At 38.1% G+C, this 20244-nt stretch overlaps 1 long non-coding RNA gene and 1 pseudogene across 2 annotated transcripts in view; one reads left to right on the forward strand and one right to left on the reverse strand.

Moving 5' to 3' along the window:
- LOC134807951 (uncharacterized) overlaps positions 1–20244 on the forward strand; it is a 171517-nt gene that overhangs the window by 3153 nt on the left and 148120 nt on the right. The window lies entirely within an intron of this gene.
- Positions 12761–13421, reverse strand: LOC129143132 (large ribosomal subunit protein eL6-like; annotated as a pseudogene).

A 20244-nucleotide genomic window follows, 5' to 3' on the forward strand; every position in this document is an offset into this window, starting at 1 on the left:
ATTTTTAATTTGGAAGATACTGTCTCCATTGTTATAGGGCAGTGTTTTCTACAGTATGGAACTTAGCCAATGACTTGGGGCCTAGTGAGAGTTGTGGGTGCCCTCTAGATGGCCTCCTGCCTTTGCCTGGTTTCAGGCAGGGTTGCTAGAACCACAGCTGAGCAGCATCTTCCCCGCCACACACACACATGCACGCGCACACACACACACACACACTGATGCATACACCAGTAATTTCTAAGAAGAGACATAGGAGTGGGGGTTCTTTTTAGTCAGCAGCATTAGGAGGCTTTTTCTAAAGCTCAACTTCCCTCCAAATCACAGACATGGGAACAAGGGACAACCTCAAGTGCTGGGCAAGTCAGCATCGTCTTGTCACCTCATATGGGACTAGGTTTTTATTTTGCTCCTCTGTTAAAATGAATGTGGATAGGTGTTCAAAACAGTATGTATGCAGTGTAAGGTGAAGATGAAGGAATTGTGCACAGTGCTGGTGACTATTACATATATATGGAACAGAATATCCTTTTTCTTCTGACTGATCATCAATGGCTCTGGTTTTCTGTTTAAGTAACTTATTTTTAGGCGCTCATTTTTGCAGCTCAATTTGATTGATTTTGATTGCATTCAATTATTTTTACATTTTTAAATTATTTTAATCGAATGACTTTGTGTCCATTGTATTTTTACGGTTATTTCTATTATGGCAAGTGACACAGTGTTAACATGAAACTTGCTTTTTAAGTAAATTTAAGTTGAAAATCGATTAAGTAAACAATAGAACAGGTGTTTTGCAGCAATGGTAAATATGAGTAAGTGAACTTTCCGTAACAGTCATTTTTTCCATCTTTAAAATAACCCTTTAGTATTCCCCTCATTTCTCTGCTCCTGTTATCGTAAAACTTTTTGAAAAAAAAAATTCTGTACTTCCTATCTCAAATTCCTCCATTTACTATTATAAATAGTAATATTATATTACTATTACATTATATTATATATGTAAAACATACATACAGAAAGCATAAATCCTAAGCAAATTATCACAAAATGAACATATATTGCTTCTACTTGGTCCCTCCCAGAAGACACTTCGTAGCTCGTTTCCAATCAGATATCTCTGTCCTAACTACTAATCTGCCTTTTTACTGCAAGTGTTGCCTCGTTTGTGAAATGTATATAAAAGAAATGATGCAGTTTTTATCCTTTAGCATTTGGCCTCTTTTACTCAACATCATGTTTGTGAGATTCATCTGTATTATCGAGAGCACCTATAGTTTGTTTTTTGTTTGTATTTCAATGTAGAATTCCATTATGTAAGTACATTATAATTTATTCATTCTACTATTGATAGATATCTGAGTGGTTTCAAGATTCTATTACTACTGCTTCTGTGAACATTCTTGTAACTTCATGTGCATGTGACTTCAACTCCCACTCTTCTTGCTCTTGCCCACTCTACTTTAGCCATCTAGCCTCCGTGCCATTCTTTGAATATGCCAGGTACACTCCCACCTCTAGGGCTTTGCATACGCTGTTCCTTCTTCCCAGAATGCTCTTCCAACAGGTAGCCCCGTAGCTTGGTCCTTTACTTCGCTCAGTAATACACATAGGTTTCTTCTCAGTGAGATATTCTCCAATTATGCTATTTAAAATTGCAATTCCTATCCCTACTTTGGGATACCTAATTTTCCTTTCCCTGATCTATTTTTCTCCATGATACATACCATAATTGGACAAATTACATATTCTAGTTATCTATTTGTTAATCGAGCATCTCTCACCTCACTATAATGAAAGCTCTATAAGAGCAGGGATTTTTGCCTATCTTCTATAACATTGTCTGGCACATAGTAAACTCCAGTAAACTTCTGATTGAATAGACAAATGAATATTGAAATTAGCTAACAGCCTGGATCTAAAAGAGACACTGATGTTTTTAGAACTTAGATGTTTGGGCAATATAGCTGTTTTCAAAGCTGTTTTACAGTGAAATTAAACAACTCCAAAGTTATCAGGATGAGTATTATTTGAATAATCTAGGACAGAGAATGCAGAAAGAGTAAATGCTGTCCTCATTCCCTACTGCAGAGGGAAAACGATTTTAAATAGCCTCTGTTTTTGTCCTTCACCAAAAAAAAAAAAAAACTATGAAATGCATTTTTGCAGAATGACACTTCTAAAAAATATTATCTCTGGCTCCAAAATATACATTTTAGGGAAACTGGCATAGGTCTTTGGCAAAGCTTTCTTGGAGGTGATTGATATATTAGCATCGACAATACCTATCTATCTAAATAATAAGTGTTACTATTAGAGTCTTGAATTATAATACTTAGGGAACAATTAGTATTTTTCAGGTTAGTTGTATATATTTACATCCTTAATTTGTTTACCACTCCTAACAATGCTATGAGGATGGCACATTTGTTATCCCCATTTTACAAGTGCGACAACTGAAGTACAAAGGGATCTGAACCCTGTGTAGTTTGGCTGTGAAATCTGTGCTTTTAACTTACCTTTGGATAGCTAGCATATGTATTTATCTGTGGAGAGATAGATATTATGTTAACATTTTCAGAGTTACCAATTGACTAAATCCCCTTTGGATGATTTGGGAAAAGGAAAGAAAAGGAACAACTTTTTTTATAATCTACCATGTTTTGCATGTGCTACCTCATGTAATCCTCGTAATAGCTCTGGAAGATAACTATTGCTACCCTCATTTACAGAAGAAAAAAACGGAAGCAGAGAGAAGCAGGTAATAGTGTCATAGACCTAAAGCTGTTATGTGATGTGATTCAAGCTAGTATCTGTCTGACTCCAAATGGCTATATTCTTCACTATGACACATAGTGGGAAGAATGTACCCAGTGAATAGCAAAGATCCAGAGAGGAGGAGGAATACATAGTTCCAGCTGGTAGCAGGCTGTCATGGAGTTGTGGAATCAAAAAGACAATAGGCACAATCCTGAGAATGTTTGGATCCAAAGATACATTTTTCTGACCTTGGCCTTCAAAGCTACTCCCAGGTGAGCTCAAGGTGAATGAGTGGGAGAGGGCCTCTGCAATCACAGCCAGGCTAACTCTTCATTCTTGTGTGAGATCTTTAATAAGTCATACATCCTGGGCCCAGTGGTTCAGACTGAGGAAGCTTCTCTTCTTACCATTGGAGCAGCACTTGCTTCTCTCACGATTTTCAGTGTTACCACGACTTTCTCATGGCCCAAGTGAATTTGCTTATCTCCATGCTTCAACTTTTTGCTTATCTCCATGCTTCAACTTTTTGCTTTTGTTTTTTTAAAAAAATTAAAAATACAAAAAGTTCAGAGAATGCTACCCACTTTCTTGGTGAACTTGGGACTTAGTCATAGGCGTGAAATGGATATTGCTCTTTTGACTTTAATGACAAAGTGTGACTTGCAATGGGATATCAGAATAATAGTTCCAAAGTGGTAAGCTGCTGAAGGACACCCACTCACTAGGTAGCAAAAAGGGACATTTCTATTGAAAACTCAGTGAAATATAACCTGGAACAATGAAATAGACATCAATACATCAACACAGTGAGAATTACAGCCAGCAACAGAATGCTTAGTGAGGAGAAATACAAGATGGAGAGGCTCAGCTAAACAAAGGCGTCACATTGATTATAAAGCTAAGAGTGGTCCTTGTATGGTAAGTGCCAGATTCCACATGAAGCAGCTGGTCTCAGAATAAAAGAGTAATGAATTTCTGTCCACTTATTGGTCTTTCAGCCTCCAGGGGACTTACTCAGCCAGCAGTTCTATTTTCAGAAGCAGAGGATAAACACATGCTTTAATTCTGTCATTTAAAATCTAATAAGTATTTTTAACAAACATCTGTGGCCAGTTTTTCCATTGTTCTTTTGTATATCTATATATACATCTATCAGTATATCTCCATAGATAGCTTCCATTATCCCTTATATACCAGCTCAGTTAAGAGCTTAATGTCTAGCCTACCTTGCTTGAATTCAAATCTGGGCTGTGTAATGTATTAGCTGTTAATTTGCTGACTTTAGAAAAAGTTCCCCATCTCTTTATTTGATTGGGGTGACCGCAGAGCATAATGTAACCTCTGAAATGACTTAAACCAAGACTGCACTAGTCTAAGTGAGCCATTGCACATTGACCCAATAATTTGATCAACAGAATAAAATGAAAATAAATAAATTATTTTCCATTTTCCTTATTTGAAAACTGGGAGGAACAATAGAGCTAATTGAACTGCTTCATAAGATCGTGAAGATTACATGAGATAATCCATTTAAATTGTATAGAGTCTAGTGTCTGGACTGCGACACTCAACAGTGAAGTGAGAAAAAGCCCCCAAAACGTAGTCATGGACATGATGTATAGTTTGTCAAGAGCTTTCACATGCATTTCCATTTGGTCTTCAGAAGACGAGGCCTGGATCATTCAGTGGCTCACCTAATATCACAGAACAAGTGGTGGAGTCAGAATCTTTTATCTAAAGGAGATATTTTCATCCTTAGATTAATGTCCTCTTCACAGTCTCATGCTACTTTCCTTTAAAATGAAATTGCTGTTCTTTTTTTAATTGATTTGGCCAACTTCATTTGTAACGGAAGAATCAAAATTAGAGCCTGGGTCTCATCCTACGGTATCTCGTCCTGAACCTCTGGTCTCCCTCAAGAATGACTCAGAAGGAACGGAACTGATTAAATTAAAATTTTGCTCATGCATATTATCATTCATTTCTGAAAACTTGCTGGGATTTTAAAGAACTTTTAGTTACCTAAGGGAAGGAAATTAAATTTTACTGAGCAGAAGTCTTGGTGGTAAATGACAGAAACCCACCTCAACTTGGTTTTTGTATGAAGGGAATGCATTCCTTCTGTTACAGGTTCTATAACGACCCCAATACCTCAGAATGTGACCTTATTTGGAGATAGGGTCTTTGCAGAGGTAATCAAGTTAAAATAAGGTCATTACTGGAGGGTTGGGGGTGAGGAGCTAATCCAATTTGACTGATGTTTTTATGAGAAGGAAAAATTTGGGCAAAGATACACATGGAGGGAAGCTGTGAAATAACGTAGGGAGAAGACAACCATTTACAAGCCAGGGAGAGAAGCGTTGAACAGATCCTTTCCTCACAGCCCGCGGGAGAAACAAACCCTGCACCTTGACCTGGGACTTCTAGCCTCCAGAACTATGAAGCAATACATTCTAATTGTTTAAGCCAATCAGTTTATGGTTGTTACAGCAGCCCTAACAAACAAATACACTCTCTTGTTCCTGGAAAGTGCAGGAATAACTCAAGAATTTAGGCTCAGATGGACTTGAGGGATCAAACAATTTCATTAGTACAGGCGTCTCTTCATCTCTTTTTCTTCTGTGCTGGTTTTACCATATCTCGTCAATTTTAAAATGCATGTTTTCTTTTTCTTTTTCACATGTCTGAAATCAAAATGCAATGTACAATTTCTTATTACATTTCTTTATCGTTAGAAGTGTAGAAAATAATGGTATATCTTGTAATTAATGGCATCTTAGGAAACCTTAGAGTGTTCACAGGCAGGCTATTTATGTGGGCAAATTTGCAGCTCAAAGCTTAATATCTAAGTTACCCTATGACTCCAGAGAACCTTTTCCCAGTTGTTTCAGCAGAAGGCCCTGAGCAAATGTTCACCGGCTGTAATTGACCTGGCTTTGCACATACTCAACCCTGGAAAACAGGGCTGGGGAAGGGGCAGGTAGACTTCAGCACACTGAAACCACATGGCATAAGAATAGCAAAAAGGGGATTTCCCAAAAGAAAACAAAGTGCTTTTACCAGGAGAGGAAGGGCTGAATGCCCAGAAGACCTGTGTCGCCACAAGTACCTGCCTGTGCCAAGGGCTGCCACAGGACTCTTGCTTGATTCTCATTATAACTCTGTGAAGCAGGAGGTATTGTCAGATCCACTTCACTCATCAGGAAACTGAGGCTTGAAGAGCCACAGGCCTATAGGCAGAGCTGAATATTGCCAAATGGTTACAGAGTGCTTACAATGTGCAAGACACCCCCTAAGATCTACAGATACAAGGATGAACGTTGTCCTTGTGCCCGAGGAGCTCAGCTTAGAGGGGAGATAGACCCGAAGCACCAAACAGCTTACTATGAAATAAAAGGGTATCACAACAGAAATGGGAACATAGTACTATGAAAACAATTAAATCTGCTTCGGCAGGAAGGGAGACCCAGTATGGAAGTGGGCATTGGAAAAGGTTTTTTTCACACCCTAAAAACACCTTTCTTACACTTGTGGCAAATTCCAACATCAGAGCACTGGGAAACGGTGATCTTGTTAAACCTTGCAAAGGGCCCGGTTCATGGAAAGTGTTTATTAGACAGTTATAGAGTGAGTGATCACAAGGATGAAGTAGGTCTTACTCGACAAAACTGAATGTCACTGGACGTGATCTTGCTTTACAGGTCCTGGGCCTCCAGCTTTGTGGGCAGTCATGACATCTAAGGGTGCCATTTTGCTCCAGAGTTTTTGCTCCACATTTGCAAACAGAGGGACTCATAGCTCTAAAGTTCCCACTGTCTTTTCCTCTGAACTTTGAGCAACATTCTTCTACTTTTTTGAGCTGTTTCATTATGAATCATCTCCCTATATTAATAAAAATTTGTTTTCTAAACATTTGTTTCATTTAGCTTTCAAAAAATCTTACCAGGTTGTAATAGAGCTCACTTTTACTCTGCTTTGTGTTCATAAACTAAAAAATATATAATTGTATGAAATATATAGGTTTTCATAAATCTTCGTGTCTCAGTCTATAATAAAGTGATATGTATTTTTAATTTCTATTCTATTGTGTTTTTTTTCTTGTTTAAAATGAAACTAGAAGCAAATCTCATTTATTCTACTATTTTTTATGATCAAGTTTTATCACAAGACTGGGATGGGTAGCTGACTTGTTCTCACACTGGTGCCCTCTAGTCTTCCTTGCTGTTCCCTCCCCTACTTTCTGGAATCTCCCTTTTCCATCTAAGAGATGCTTAGTGTTCTTTTATTTTTTTTTTTAAGTCAAAAATTAAAAGAGATGGGGTACTGGCTATGTTGACCAGGCTAGTATCGAACTCCTGGCCTCAAGTGATCCTCCCATCTCAGCCTCCCAAAATGCTGGGATTACAGACCTGAGCCACCATGTCCGGCCTCCACTACTGTTTTATGAGTACCTTTATGATGTCCAGTATCCTTGTTGGTAGGACCTTTGTCCACTACTACTGCTGATAAATCCAATTACTCTTCCAAAATGAAAATTTGAGCTCATTAACTATCAAGAGTTGTTTAGGAGTTGTATTTCTTTTCTACACACACCACCTACAGCTGGTCTCTCTAGGCTGAGATATTTCTGCTCACTGGAGACCAGATCATCAGCTACAGAGGCTTGGGTCAAGAAATGTCTTAGTCACAGTGAACCCGCTGCATTCCACTGTGTATCTGTCTCCCTTAGGCATAAACTTAGGTTTTCCACGTCAAAATTCCTGTAAGGCAGTGTGAAATTCTGTAAATCCTTTTTGGCAAAAGCATTTCTGGGCTTGTGTAACTCAGATATAAGTCCCTTAATCTCATTGCCATTTTATCTTTATAAGCCAATCTTCAGTAACTCTGCAACTATTATAATGACTTTTTCAAACCTTCAGGTAACCTTCAGGTATCTGTAACTCATACTGGTGAAATGCTGCTATACAGCTTTCTAGAAATGATCAGAACTACTTAGAAATCTTGTTTTGGGTAGAAATTGTAGTTATATATAAAGCACCTTTATTCTTGAAAAGGACACTGGCTCTATTCATCAAAAAATCCTCCGTTTAGGTGACCTTTTGAGAGTGAACGTGAGCGGAACGCAGACCATCTATGGCTTAGGTTTTGCTGGCACATTGCAGCCCCATTGAAAGATCTGGCTGTAGCAGTGGGAGTCCTCATGGACCACGGGTCCTGCCCACCTTTCTTTTTCTCCTGTGTATTTTGTAAAGGTCTGGCTCCTACTGATGCTAGGAATTACTTTGTCATCCTTAGGTACTATTTTTGCTTAGACTAAAGGTCATGTCCTTCTTTCTCGAATTACCCACTTACTGCAAATTAAGATGCCTCCATGCCTCCTAAATCAATGTGTATCTTCTAATTATAATAGAAACACATTTTTTTGATAGTGACCACAGGAAAATACAGAAATGTATCAAGAAGAAAACAAAAATCTCCAGTAATCCTACTGTTATATCCAGAAATCACTACTATTAACATCTTCTGTATTTCCTGGCACTGTTTTTAATGCCTGTGTGTGTATGCATATTTTAAAAAACTTGGCTTTATAATAGATATAAATAAAATGTTGCATATTTTCTCATATGTCAGTATTTCCTGAGTGTTTTCCTGTGCAGTACATGTTCTTTGAACATGTCCTATTATATATTCCTTCATTATGAATGACTCATAATGATTTAACACTGCACCTATTATTGGGTGTTCGGCTTGTATTTATCTTTTATTGTTAATGGTAGGCATACTTATATCTTTATTTTCTTATCCAATAATCTACTTAGGATTAATTCCTTGAAGAGGAATTGCAGAGTTAAAAGCTTTGATTGTTTTTATCTTTAATGTTCTTGATATACACTAACAGATCGCCCTCCAGGAAGGTCTTGTCAATTTAAATACCGGCTCTTAGGCCTGCTTCTTTGAAAATTCTCCCAAAAATGAACGATATTTTTACTAAATTTTTTTTTTTTTACTATATGATGGGTGAAAATGTTATTCACTCTTCTTTTCCATTTTGTTTCTTTGGATAATAAGAAGTTGAACATTGACTTTCATGTGTTTTTTTTCTTATTTACATCTATTTTGTATGTTAATTCTTTATATTCTGTTCTTTTTTTTCTATTAGATTCTTAAGGCTTTTCTTTCTTTTCATTTTTGTTAGACCTCAGCTACAGAGGATTGAGTTAAATAATATCCTCTTTTCATGGAAATTATCAGCATCATTCCCTTTTATCCTGATTCCTGATTCCCATTTTCCTCTCCCGCTGCCCCACGACACACAAATGCAAGCTTCCAAGCTTCCTAGTGTGTTCAGTGAATACTCTTTCAGTTATACGAGTTCTTGTTAAATGTGCGTTATTGTAAACATGCATTTTCAATTTATATAAATCAAATGGTACTGTGTATTACATTTAATTCTTCTTATTTTCATTTAGTGCTCAATAGCCACATGTGGTTAGTGGCTACCATATTGGACTGTGTAGATTTAGAACATATTCATTATTGCAGAAAGTTCCATTGGAGAAAACTATTCTAGATATTAGATGCAGATCAATTTTAGACCTTGAGATGTCTTCTCCTATTCTGTCATGTGTCTGCTAAATTTGCTGATTATTCCTGTATTGTATAGAAATCTCCAAGTTTGATGTAAATACATTTATTGTTTGCCTTATGATTTGTGCTTTGCAAATTTTGTTTAAGAAGTCTTTTCCCACCCTAGATCACCAGTATATTCTGTTATGTTACCTTCCATTAATTTTTATAGTTTCTTCCCTTTTACATTTAGGTTTTTGGTCTGTTGAAGTTCACCTTTGTTATTTGGTGTTAGGTAGAAATCTAGTTTTATTTTTTTCCATACGTGAATAAGTTTCACTAACATTGTCTGTTTTAAAATCTATGTCTTTTCTTCATTGATTAGTGGTGCTATTTTTATTATGTATAAGTTCCCATGAGTGTATGGATCTGTTTCTAAACTCTCTCTTCTGTTTCATTGGTCTAGTTATTTGTTCTTCACAATTCATACTTTTTATTATTGACATTGTTCTATGTCTTAGTATCTGACAGGACACGTCCTGTTTTTATACTCTTCTTTTTAAAGGGTTGACCTATTTATGACATTTATTCTTCCAGATAAATTTTAGAATAAATTTATTTAGTTTATCTAAAAGAAAACTGGACGTTTGAATGAGATTTAATTGGATTTAGGTGAATTAAGTCTAACTCAAAAAACTTTGACATCTTGGAAAATTAAATCAGCCTGTTTTAAACCATATATTTATATAATCATCTGTGTCCTTTACTGGCATTTAGAAGCTTCCCCCACCCCAGAGATATTGTATATTCTGGTTCAGTTAGTCCCCATATATTTTATTGTTTTATTTCCGTAGATTGTATCTCCTTTTAAATTTTTCTAGTTGATTATTGCTGCTACAGAGAAATGCTATGGCTTTTGTAAGTTGATCTTATAAGTGGAAACCATGCAAAAGCTTATCCATTCTTATAGTTTGTTGATTTGTAAAAACTCTTAATTTATTAAAAGTGTTTTGCTATCTGTAGGTCATATTTATTAGAAGTGTTTTCCAGTTTGTTATTTGACTTAGAATTTTATTTATGATGTATTTTTACACTTCTAAGTTTTAAATTTATCAGGTAGCAAATTCTGTTAATGCTATTTTGTCATTTTTACCAATTAATTTATGCTATTTGTCAAAAGGAAGTGTATTTTCCTTTTTTTTCTTCAGTACTAGCAATCTGTTTTATTGTTTCCCCAAAATATAGAGTTCTTCACGGAATGCCAAAGTAGACAGAAAGTGTGTAGCACTTTTGATCCACTAGAGGCCAACACTTGCTTGAAAGAAACTGGCATGCTTTCCTAAATCTCCTATTTTTTTCCTCTCTGAATGGGAAGAAACTGGCTGAAAAAAAGCCTTACAGAAAATAACTAATTTCTATTTAAATTAGATGTCTAGAAATGCTATAGAAAGAAGAATCTGGACAAAAAGAAAAGGCTATTTTCAAAGACAATAAGTTATATAAAGAGGATTCAAAGCTGTTTTTAGTGGAAAAAAAAATGAAAGCAGAAAATCCAAATAAAACAGTTTAAAATGTTTTAAAAATTTAACTTAGAAGAAAGAGAAAACTAAAATAGAAATAAAAAAGGTCCAGCTTCTACTCAAAATACACATTTAGTGTCATTAAATAAGAAGTAGGTGACAAGAGGCTGGGCGCGGTGGCTCACACCTGTAATCCCAACACTTTGGGCGGCCAAGGCAGATGGATCACAAGGTTAAGAGATCGAGACCATCCTGGCCAACGTGGTGAAACCCTGTCTCCACTAAAAATACAAACAATTAGCAGGGCGTGGTGGCGGGCGCCTGTAGTCCCAGCTACTCGGGAGGCTGAGGCAGGAGAATCACTTGAACCTGGGAAGTGGAGGTTGCAGTGAGCCGAGATTGTGCCACTGCACTCCAGCCTGGGTGACAGAGTGAGACTCCATAAAAAAACAAACAAACAAACAAAAAGTAGGTGACAAGAAACAGCAGACAATAGTGGCCTTTTCTCCCTTTTCCTCTTTGCTCTGAAAAACCAGGAGATGGGGCTAACCTGCCTCCCATTCTGTAGGGTTCCTGCACAGATAACTGGGTGAAAAACAATTCCCAAACTGAAAAAAATCCATTGTTTTAATTCCAATGAGGTGATCTGTAGGAAATAACCATGCTGGCTTACAAGCAGACATTGAAAGGTGGTTCTTCTCTGAGACTTATTCTTAAAATCATGTTTATCACTCAAAAGCAGACATATCTACAGAGGGAGGGATGAAGAGAAGGAGGGAAAGAAGGAAGGAGGGAAGGAGGAAGGGTAGGCCAATACCAAGACTGCAATTCTCTTATCTATGAAAACATAAAGAATTGCGAAAAACAGTTCTTTACATATAGACAGAGGTGCTTATAATTTAGACCTGGAAAAAAATGATCAAGATTAAATGATAGCCCACATGCAAAACGCTATAAAAAGCAAGGTACTATTATTATTATTACAAAGGTGCATCTGCCAGCGGGGATCTTGGCTTCTGGGTGCCCTTTCATAAGTAGGGCAGCTACGTCATATCATATATGAAAGCCTATGCTGCTATACAAAGAAGTTATTTTTACATCAATCGAAATAAATGCATAAAAGATTTACGTTTGCATTGAAGACAAGGTAAAATTTTTAAAAATCAATGGGAACGCATCTTAGACATGCCAAGTTATATTATAAAGAACTTCCAAATGAATATGTTTTCTGCTGGCTTTTGATTTAATACCTATAAAAACTGAGTACATACAGCAGGAAGGGCACATTTACAAGGATGGACTGAAAAATACCATATGTTATTTCACAAAGTTTCGTTAACTTTTAATGAATTAAATTTATTTTCATTTATAAGAAGTATGTGCACAAGATAGAAAATGCACACACAACTAAGGGGTTTCATTGGAAAGCACTCTGCTCTCCTAAACCCATTCCCATTCCCTGATCTACCAGTGTCACCATCCACAGTTAATTGTTGTTGCCACTTTCTTACCATCGGTATGTCTGAATTTTTTTTTTTTTTACAGAAATGCTAGTATGCCATACAAATTGTTCCACATCTTGCCTTAAAATGCCACACCATCACCAATAACCACTTAACATAATATGGTTTGCTCTTCATCTCAGGTCAGTTAGGTCAGAAGGAGGTATGCTTTATTCTAAGTTACACAGTATTCCACCAGATGAATGTATCATCGTTGATTTGTCTAGTCTCCTACTGAAAGACATTTAGATTATTTTCAGCCCTTGGCTATAAAAAACAATAATCCAGTGATTTTCTGTGTACTTCTATTTTCTTTGTGGAAATATGATTTAGGAATGGAAACCTAGAAGAGAAATTGATGGGTCAAAGGTATGAGTGTTTTTTTGTTTGTTTGCTTGTTTTTGTTTGTTTTTTGTAGTCAGCTATTTAATTAGGTTCTTAAGGCATTTAGAATGCCAATTTGTGAGGATAAATTCCATTTGTCCGGGCAAACACAGATGGCAGGTAGACCTGATGCTGAGGAATAGCTTTGGTTTTTCGTAAAATGTGTGAGTCCACAGCTTTCTGATCAATCTTGCACTGCTCTGTAATCTTGTATTTCTCTTTTTCTGTGTCGAAGATCTCACCTTCCTGGTCTGAACTTCCACAGCTTCTTCTTGAAGTAAGCATCACTAAGATGTTCTGGGATTTTTACATTGCTGATATCAATTTTGGTTGAAGTCGCAATGACAAATTTCTGGTATTTTCTTCATAGAGGAACTCGATTGAGGGCCAGAGGTCTAGTCACAAGTAATAAGCCACTAGCCAGCTGCTTCAGGAAAACCACCCTCTTGCCCCTGTGGCTTCCAGTGAGGAGGATCAGAATGGTCCCGGGGGTAATGCTGGCTCGCAGTTTTCTCACGTGCTGACTGAAGGGTTTGTTGCCATGGCTCAGCAGCTTTCCCGGCACATCTTCAGTAGGATAATATCTAGGCATTTTGCGAAGTTTAACCACCCGGGTACCACCGTTCTTGTCACCACCAGCTGGTTTTGTAACAGTTGCAAAAACCTTCTCCTTTTTCTTTTCAACCTTGGATTTAGCGGCTGAGCATTTCCTCTTATACACGGCCTTTCTGGAATACACGGCAGGTCGGGAATACCTGCCAATTCCTCCGACAAGGACAGGATACACGGCAGGTCGGGAATACCTGCCAATTCCTCCGACAAGGACAGGATACACGGCAGGTCGGGAATACCTGCCAATTCCTCCGACAAGGACAGGATACACGGCAGGTCGGGAATACCTGCCAATTCCTCCGACAAGGACAGGATACACGGCAGGTCGGGAATACCTGCCAATTCCTCTGACAAGGACAGGATTGCACTGCAATGGGGCTTCCCCTTCTTGGGCTTTTTAGTCTTGAGGTGACCCTTTTTCACCACCAGCATCAGCCTTCTTGGCTTTGGGTTTCTTCTCTTTGGTATCTGGCTTCTCAATTGTTTCACCTGCTGTCTTGTAAGATGGGAAAGAGAGGGGTGTGTGTGTGTGTGTGTGTGTGTGTGTGTGTCTGGCTTCTCAATTGTTTCACCTGCTGTCTTGCAAGATGGGAAAGAGAGGGGTGTGTGTGTGTGTGATGGAGTTTTGCTCTTGTTGCCCAGGCTGGAGTGCAATGACATGATCTCGGCTCACTGCAACCTCTGCCTCCAACCGATTCTCCTGCCTCAGCCTCCTGAGTAGCTGGGATTACAGGTGCCTGCCACTATGCTCAGCTAATTTTTGTATTTTCAGTAGAGACGGGTTTCACCATCTTGGCCAGGCTGGTCTCAAACTCTTGACCTCAGGTAATCTGCCCGCCTCGGCCTCCCAAAGTGCTGGGATTACAGGCATGAGCCACCGCGCCCGGCCTGGTATGAGCATTTTAATGTGTATAGATACTGCCAAAATGGCCCTTCCCTGGGATAGTACCAGTCTGTATTCCCAAGGGGAATGCCTTTCCCACCACATTCTCCCCAAGATTGCTTTTAATCAAATATTTTGTTCTTTTCCAATCTGATAGGAGAAAAAAAAAAGAATCTTGTGGTTTTAATTTGCATTTCTCCTATTGTGGGTAAAAGTTTGACATCTTTCTGTTTTAAAACTATTTGTATTTTCTGTGAATGGATTATCGTGCTTTTGCCCATTTTCCTGTTTACCTATTTTGATTGTAAAACTTACAAAAAGTATTTGTAGATCCTTATGTAACATAGAAATTAGCCCATTGTCTGTTTTATGTGGTATAAAAATTATTTTCCTGAGTTTATTAGCAGGAATTTAAACGTTTTAAGTAGCCAATTTTTATTTTACTTTTAAATCTTTGATGCAGCTAAAATTCATTTTGATGTAAGAAATGATGAATTTCTTGATATGTATGAGGTTGATATCTAGAATTATTTTCCTTCTCCAGATGGTTCCTCAATAATATCCAATTTAGGTCTTGACAGTTCTTCTTTCCCATTGATTTGAAGGGGCCATTTCTGATAATCTGCCTTCCTATATGCATGTACGTCTGTCTAGACTCTTTTGTTAATTGGTTTTTTTTTTTTTTTGGCGATGGAGTCTCACTCTGTTGCCCAGGCTGGAGTGCAGTTGCACGATCTTGGCTCATTGCAACCTCAGCCTGCGGGGCTCAAGTGATCCTCCTGCCTCAGCACTTCCCAATAGCTGGGATTACAGACACGCAACACCACGCCCAGCTAATTTTTTTTGTATTTTTAGTTGGCCAGGCTGGTCTTGAACTCCTGGCCTCAGGTGATCTGCCTGCATAGGCCTCCCAAAGTGCTGGGATTACAGGTGTGAGCCACTGTGTCCAGCCTGTTGTTTGGTCTTTATATCTATTGATACACTAGACATTTTGGCTACTATTGCTTTATAATATGTTTAACTTTCTGAGAGGACTAGTACCCCCTTTTATAGAATATTTTTTTCTGAAAATCATAAATATTATTATTATTCTCCTATGAACTTTAAAACAGCTTACATTTAAAGGTTTGTTCTTATTTTTAGTGATCACTTAAAATGTATATATTAGTTTAGGGAGGATGTTTGTCATTATGTAATAATACTAAGACTCCTGCATCAAAACCCAATTAAGTTCTTTTTAAGTCTTGTTTATCTCTGTTTACATTTTTATTTTATTTCGAGACGGAGTCTTGCTCTGATGTCTGAAGTGCAGTGACACGATCTCAGCTCACTGTAACCTCTGCCTCCCGGGTTCAAGCGATTCTCTTGCCTTAGCCTCTGAGTAGCTGGGACTACAGTCCTATGCCACCATGCCGGGCTAATTTTTGTATTTTTAGTAGAGATGGGGTTTCACCATGTCGACCAGGCTGGTCTTGAACACCTGACCTCAGGTGATCCCCTCGACTCAGCCTCCCAAAGTGCTGGGATTATAGGCATGAGCCACCGTACCCAGACTCTCACTTTACCTTTTTAAATTAAAAAAACAAAATTATGAAGATTTTAAAATTTTATACAGGATTAAAATTATTTAATACGGATCTTGCATGTTTATTGTTAAATATATTCCTAAGAATATTTTAATCACTGTTATGTACATCTTTTGTTAAATTATATTTATCATTTGATTGTTGTTTGTATATTGGAAAGCTACTACTTTATTTTACACTAACTTTTTACCTAGCCAGTTTACTGATTTTTTTTTCTTGTTTATAATGCTTTTGAGTTACTTCTCTTGGGATTTCCAGGTATTACAGTCACATCATGTGATAATAATAGCATTTAAAACTTTTTCTGTCTTCATTTTTAAGAAGTAAGAATATACTAAGAGTAAAGTTGCAAAACTTATCTTTGTTGTACATAGAACCATTATTTACAGAGTAAAGTTGCAAAACTTATCTTTGTTGTACATAGAACCATTATTTACAGAATAAACATCTGGAATACAGAGTAAAGGTTGGGTATATATTAAAATAGTAAGGGTTGGGGGTGAGGAAAAGAGGGGAGAGAGAGAGAGAGAGAGAGAGAGAGATTATCAGAAAAAAAGAATAGTGAGCTCTTGGCAGTTATTAAGAAAATTACCTGGGTGATAAAATAATCTGTACAACAAACCTCCATGACACAAGTTTACCTATGTAACAAACTTGCGCTTCTACCCCTAAACTTAAAAGTTAAAAAAAACCAAGAGATTAATATCTAGAATACATTAAAAAGGAAAATTAGAAAACCTAGTTTAGAGTCAAATACATATAATGAGCATGAACGTTATGGATATTAACATCTGTTAAATCTTTCATATGATGGCACCTACATTGAACTTCCAGGCTAAAATCTTAAAATTGTGACTGAGATGATCAATCAAGTTATGTGGGCACGTCCTTTAAGCCCACAGCTGCAGCAGCTCAGGAAAACAGAGGACCCCTTCCCCCTCTTGCTGCCAGCAAATGCTGCTGCTAATGGACAGTGATCACGCTTGCCTGCTTCTGATTTCTCCTCAGCCGGAGATGAAGGAACTCTCACTGTCTCTTAATAAAAGGAAGGGGAAAAAAAGGTATGAGAGCACCACTGGATTTAATAGAATATGACTCAGTAATGAACTGACTGTCAGCAAAAGATGACAAACCTTTTGCTATTGTCAAGGTGGAGAACGCTGAGCATGTCATCACTGTTGGGAAGAGTCACCTTCTAATGGGCCAGGCAGTTTGCCTCACTCTGTTGGAGGCCCCTCCTAACTCAGCTGGCTTGCTTTACACTGGTATTGCATTGGCAGGCTGCCTGCTCCCCCCATCCAAAAGTGTTTTACATTCCATTCACGTTTTGCTTCCAAATTTATTTTTACATTTCTAAAAAATTGGATGCTAAATATGTCTATTTATGTGCTAAATTCATTTTATGTGCATTTAAGCTTTTCTGTTAGTCAGTCCAATAAATTCTCCTGCCCTCTTTTTATTCATTTTGAAGTAGAAGTAGAGATAACCAACCAGACAGAAGACAGACAGATACTAGTGATAGAGTTTTAGTTACATAAATTATCCTTGTTTGCAGATAACATGGTCTTATATATAGAAAGCTCCAAAGATTCCACTAAAAAAATGAGTTAAAACTAATATACAAATTCAACCAAGTTGCAGGATATAAAATCTACATACAAAATCAGTGACATTTCTATACACTAATATCTAAGAAAGAAATCAAGAAAACTACCCTATTTACAATAGACTTGTCCTTTTCACTTTAACAACCCATCTTGACTTTTGATGTCAGTACATGTAAATGGAACTCACTCTTTTTTTTTCTTTATTTCTTTTTTATTTCAGGATCAACCAGGTATGGAACTCACTCTTTTAATGACTTACAATTACAGTGTCTGCATTATGTACCATAATTTAATTAACCACTCCCTTACTGATGAAAATTAGGGTTGTTCTGGCAAAAATTTATTGCACTATATTTAACTCCCTTTATTTATTAATTTTTGTTTTTTTTTGAGATGAGTTCTGCTCTTGTCATCCAGGCCGGAGTGCAGGGCGAGGTCTTGGCTCACTGCAACTTCCACCTCCCAGGTTCAAGCGATTCTCCTGCCTCAGCCTCCCAAGTAGCTGGGATTACAGGCACCCACCACCATGCCTGGCTAATTTTGTATTTTAGTAGAGTTAGGGTTTCATCATGTAGGCCAGGCTGGTCTCGAACTCCTTACCTCAGGGGATCAACCTGCCTCGGCCTCCCGAAGTGCTGGGATTACAGGTGTGAACCACAGCGCCCAGCCTTAACTCCCTTTAACTTAGGAAAGTAACCAGAATTGAGAATGAGGACAGTAATGCCAGAATTTGAATTTCCCCCAGCCAGAGCAAGAACATGTCACAGTAGAGCAGGATTCACCCTGTGGCAGTTGGATTGGGAGCTCTGGTAAGGGCCATTCGTGTTTGGCTTTGACAGCTTTGGTGACTGGTCTGACACAAGAGGCCTGGAGAGAAGCCACAGTACTTGGTTTGGAACTTCAAGCTGTCAGGTTTAGTAGCTGCAACACTGGAACAAAATGACAAAACTGGTCATATTTATTTTCATAACCCTGAAATACTGGCACTAATGCTGATATTACTAGCAGTATTTTATGAAAAGATACCATCAGCATGGTGCCATCATTTTCTACACTTTGTTCTGAGAAAATAATGAACCTGAGAGACAGCCAGACCAAGGACTGTTGTTCTTCTGCCCTGCCAGCCTAAATCTCTCTAAAAAGGATAAATTGGTGAATAAGTTAAAATAAATTATCTTAGGAGAGAACAGTCTATCTTTAAGAAAATGAATTTGGTGCTCTCAGGAAATAAGAGAAGAAGAGCCAGTAATCTGGAAATTTCTTCATCTTTTCTTCCCCTCTTCTCCCTAATACTTCTGTCCTTCTACATTTTCCTTAAGGCCTTTTCCTCACCCACTACCCCCACAACAGTCAAATTGCATTTGAGATTTCTGGAAATTGATTAGACTAAAACTGACTCTGGGGAAAATAAAAATACTATAAATAAAAAAAGAGGCCAGGTGCAGTGGCTCACGCTTGTAATCCCAGCACTTTGGGAGGCCGAGATGGGCAGATCACCTGAGGTCAGGAGTTCAAAACCACCCTAGCCACCGTGGTGAAACCCCGTCTCTACTGAAAATACTAAATTTAGCCAGGCGCAGCGGTGGGTGCCTGTAACCCCAGCTACTCAGGAGGCTGAGGCAGGAGAATCACTTGAATCCGGAGGCGGAGTTTTCAGTGAGCCGAGATCACATCACTGCACTCCAACCTGGATGACAGAGCAAGATTCCATCTCAAAAAAAAACAAAAAAAAAAAACAAATGCTCAGTGATATGGTTTGGCTGTCCCTTCTGAATCTTATGTTGAAATGTGATCCCCAGCGTTGGAGGTGGGACTTCAGTGTTTGGGTCACGGAGGCAGATCCTTCATGAGTGGCTTGGTGGCATCCCCATGGTAATGAGTGGGTTCTTGCTCTGGTAGTTCACCTGAGACCTGATTGTTTAAAAGAGCCCAGAACCTCCCTCCCTCGCTTGCTCTCTCAGCATTTAATATGCCTGCTCTCCCTTCACCTTCCACCATGATTGGAAGCTTCCGGAGGCCCACTAGAAGCAGATGCTGGCACCCTTCTTCCTATATAGTCTACAAAACTGTGAGCCAAAATAAACCTCTCTTCTTTATAAATCACCTAGTCTCAGGTATTCCTTTATAACAAAGAAAATGGACTAACACACTCAGTCTTACTAGTCATTTAGGAAACTGGAATTAATGCCAGATAACATTTTGAACAAGTTTTTTTTTTTTTTTTTTTTTTTTTTTTTTTTTTTTTTGAGACGGAGTCTCGCTGTGTCTCCCAGGTTGGAGTGCAGTGGCGCGATCTCGGCTCACTGCAAGCTCCGCCTCCCAGGTTCATGCCATTCTCCTGCCTCAGCCTCCCAAGTAGCTGGGACTACAGGCGCCCGCCAACACGCCCGGCTGATTTTTTGTATTTTTAGTAGAAACGGGGTTTCACCGTGTTAGCCAAGATGGTCTCGATTTCCTGACCTCGTGATCCGCCCGTCTCGGCCTCCCAAAGTGCTAGGATTTGAACAAGTTTTAAAAGGGAAGTGGTGTAGTCAGAATGCTTTCTATTTAAAAGCAGCTTAATTTGATATGAAATTTAAATGTGGTATATAACTCTCTGAATATATATCATAATGCACATAATTCAGAGTTTAGATTTTTAAATACCAAAATAATGGCACTACATCAAGAAAAATACCAAAAGAATACTTGGTTCTTTAAAAATAGCATCATATTCTGGAATACCAGAATACCACAAGACTACATTTCAATCATTTGTTAAGTCAAGGTTGCAAAGACTAACAGGCAGATTAGCAGTGTGAAACACCAAGCTGGCAACTGGAGGAA

Source organism: Pan troglodytes, chromosome 1 (assembly GCF_028858775.2).
Source record: "Pan troglodytes isolate AG18354 chromosome 1, NHGRI_mPanTro3-v2.0_pri, whole genome shotgun sequence".
NCBI lineage: Eukaryota > Metazoa > Chordata > Mammalia > Primates > Hominidae > Pan > Pan troglodytes.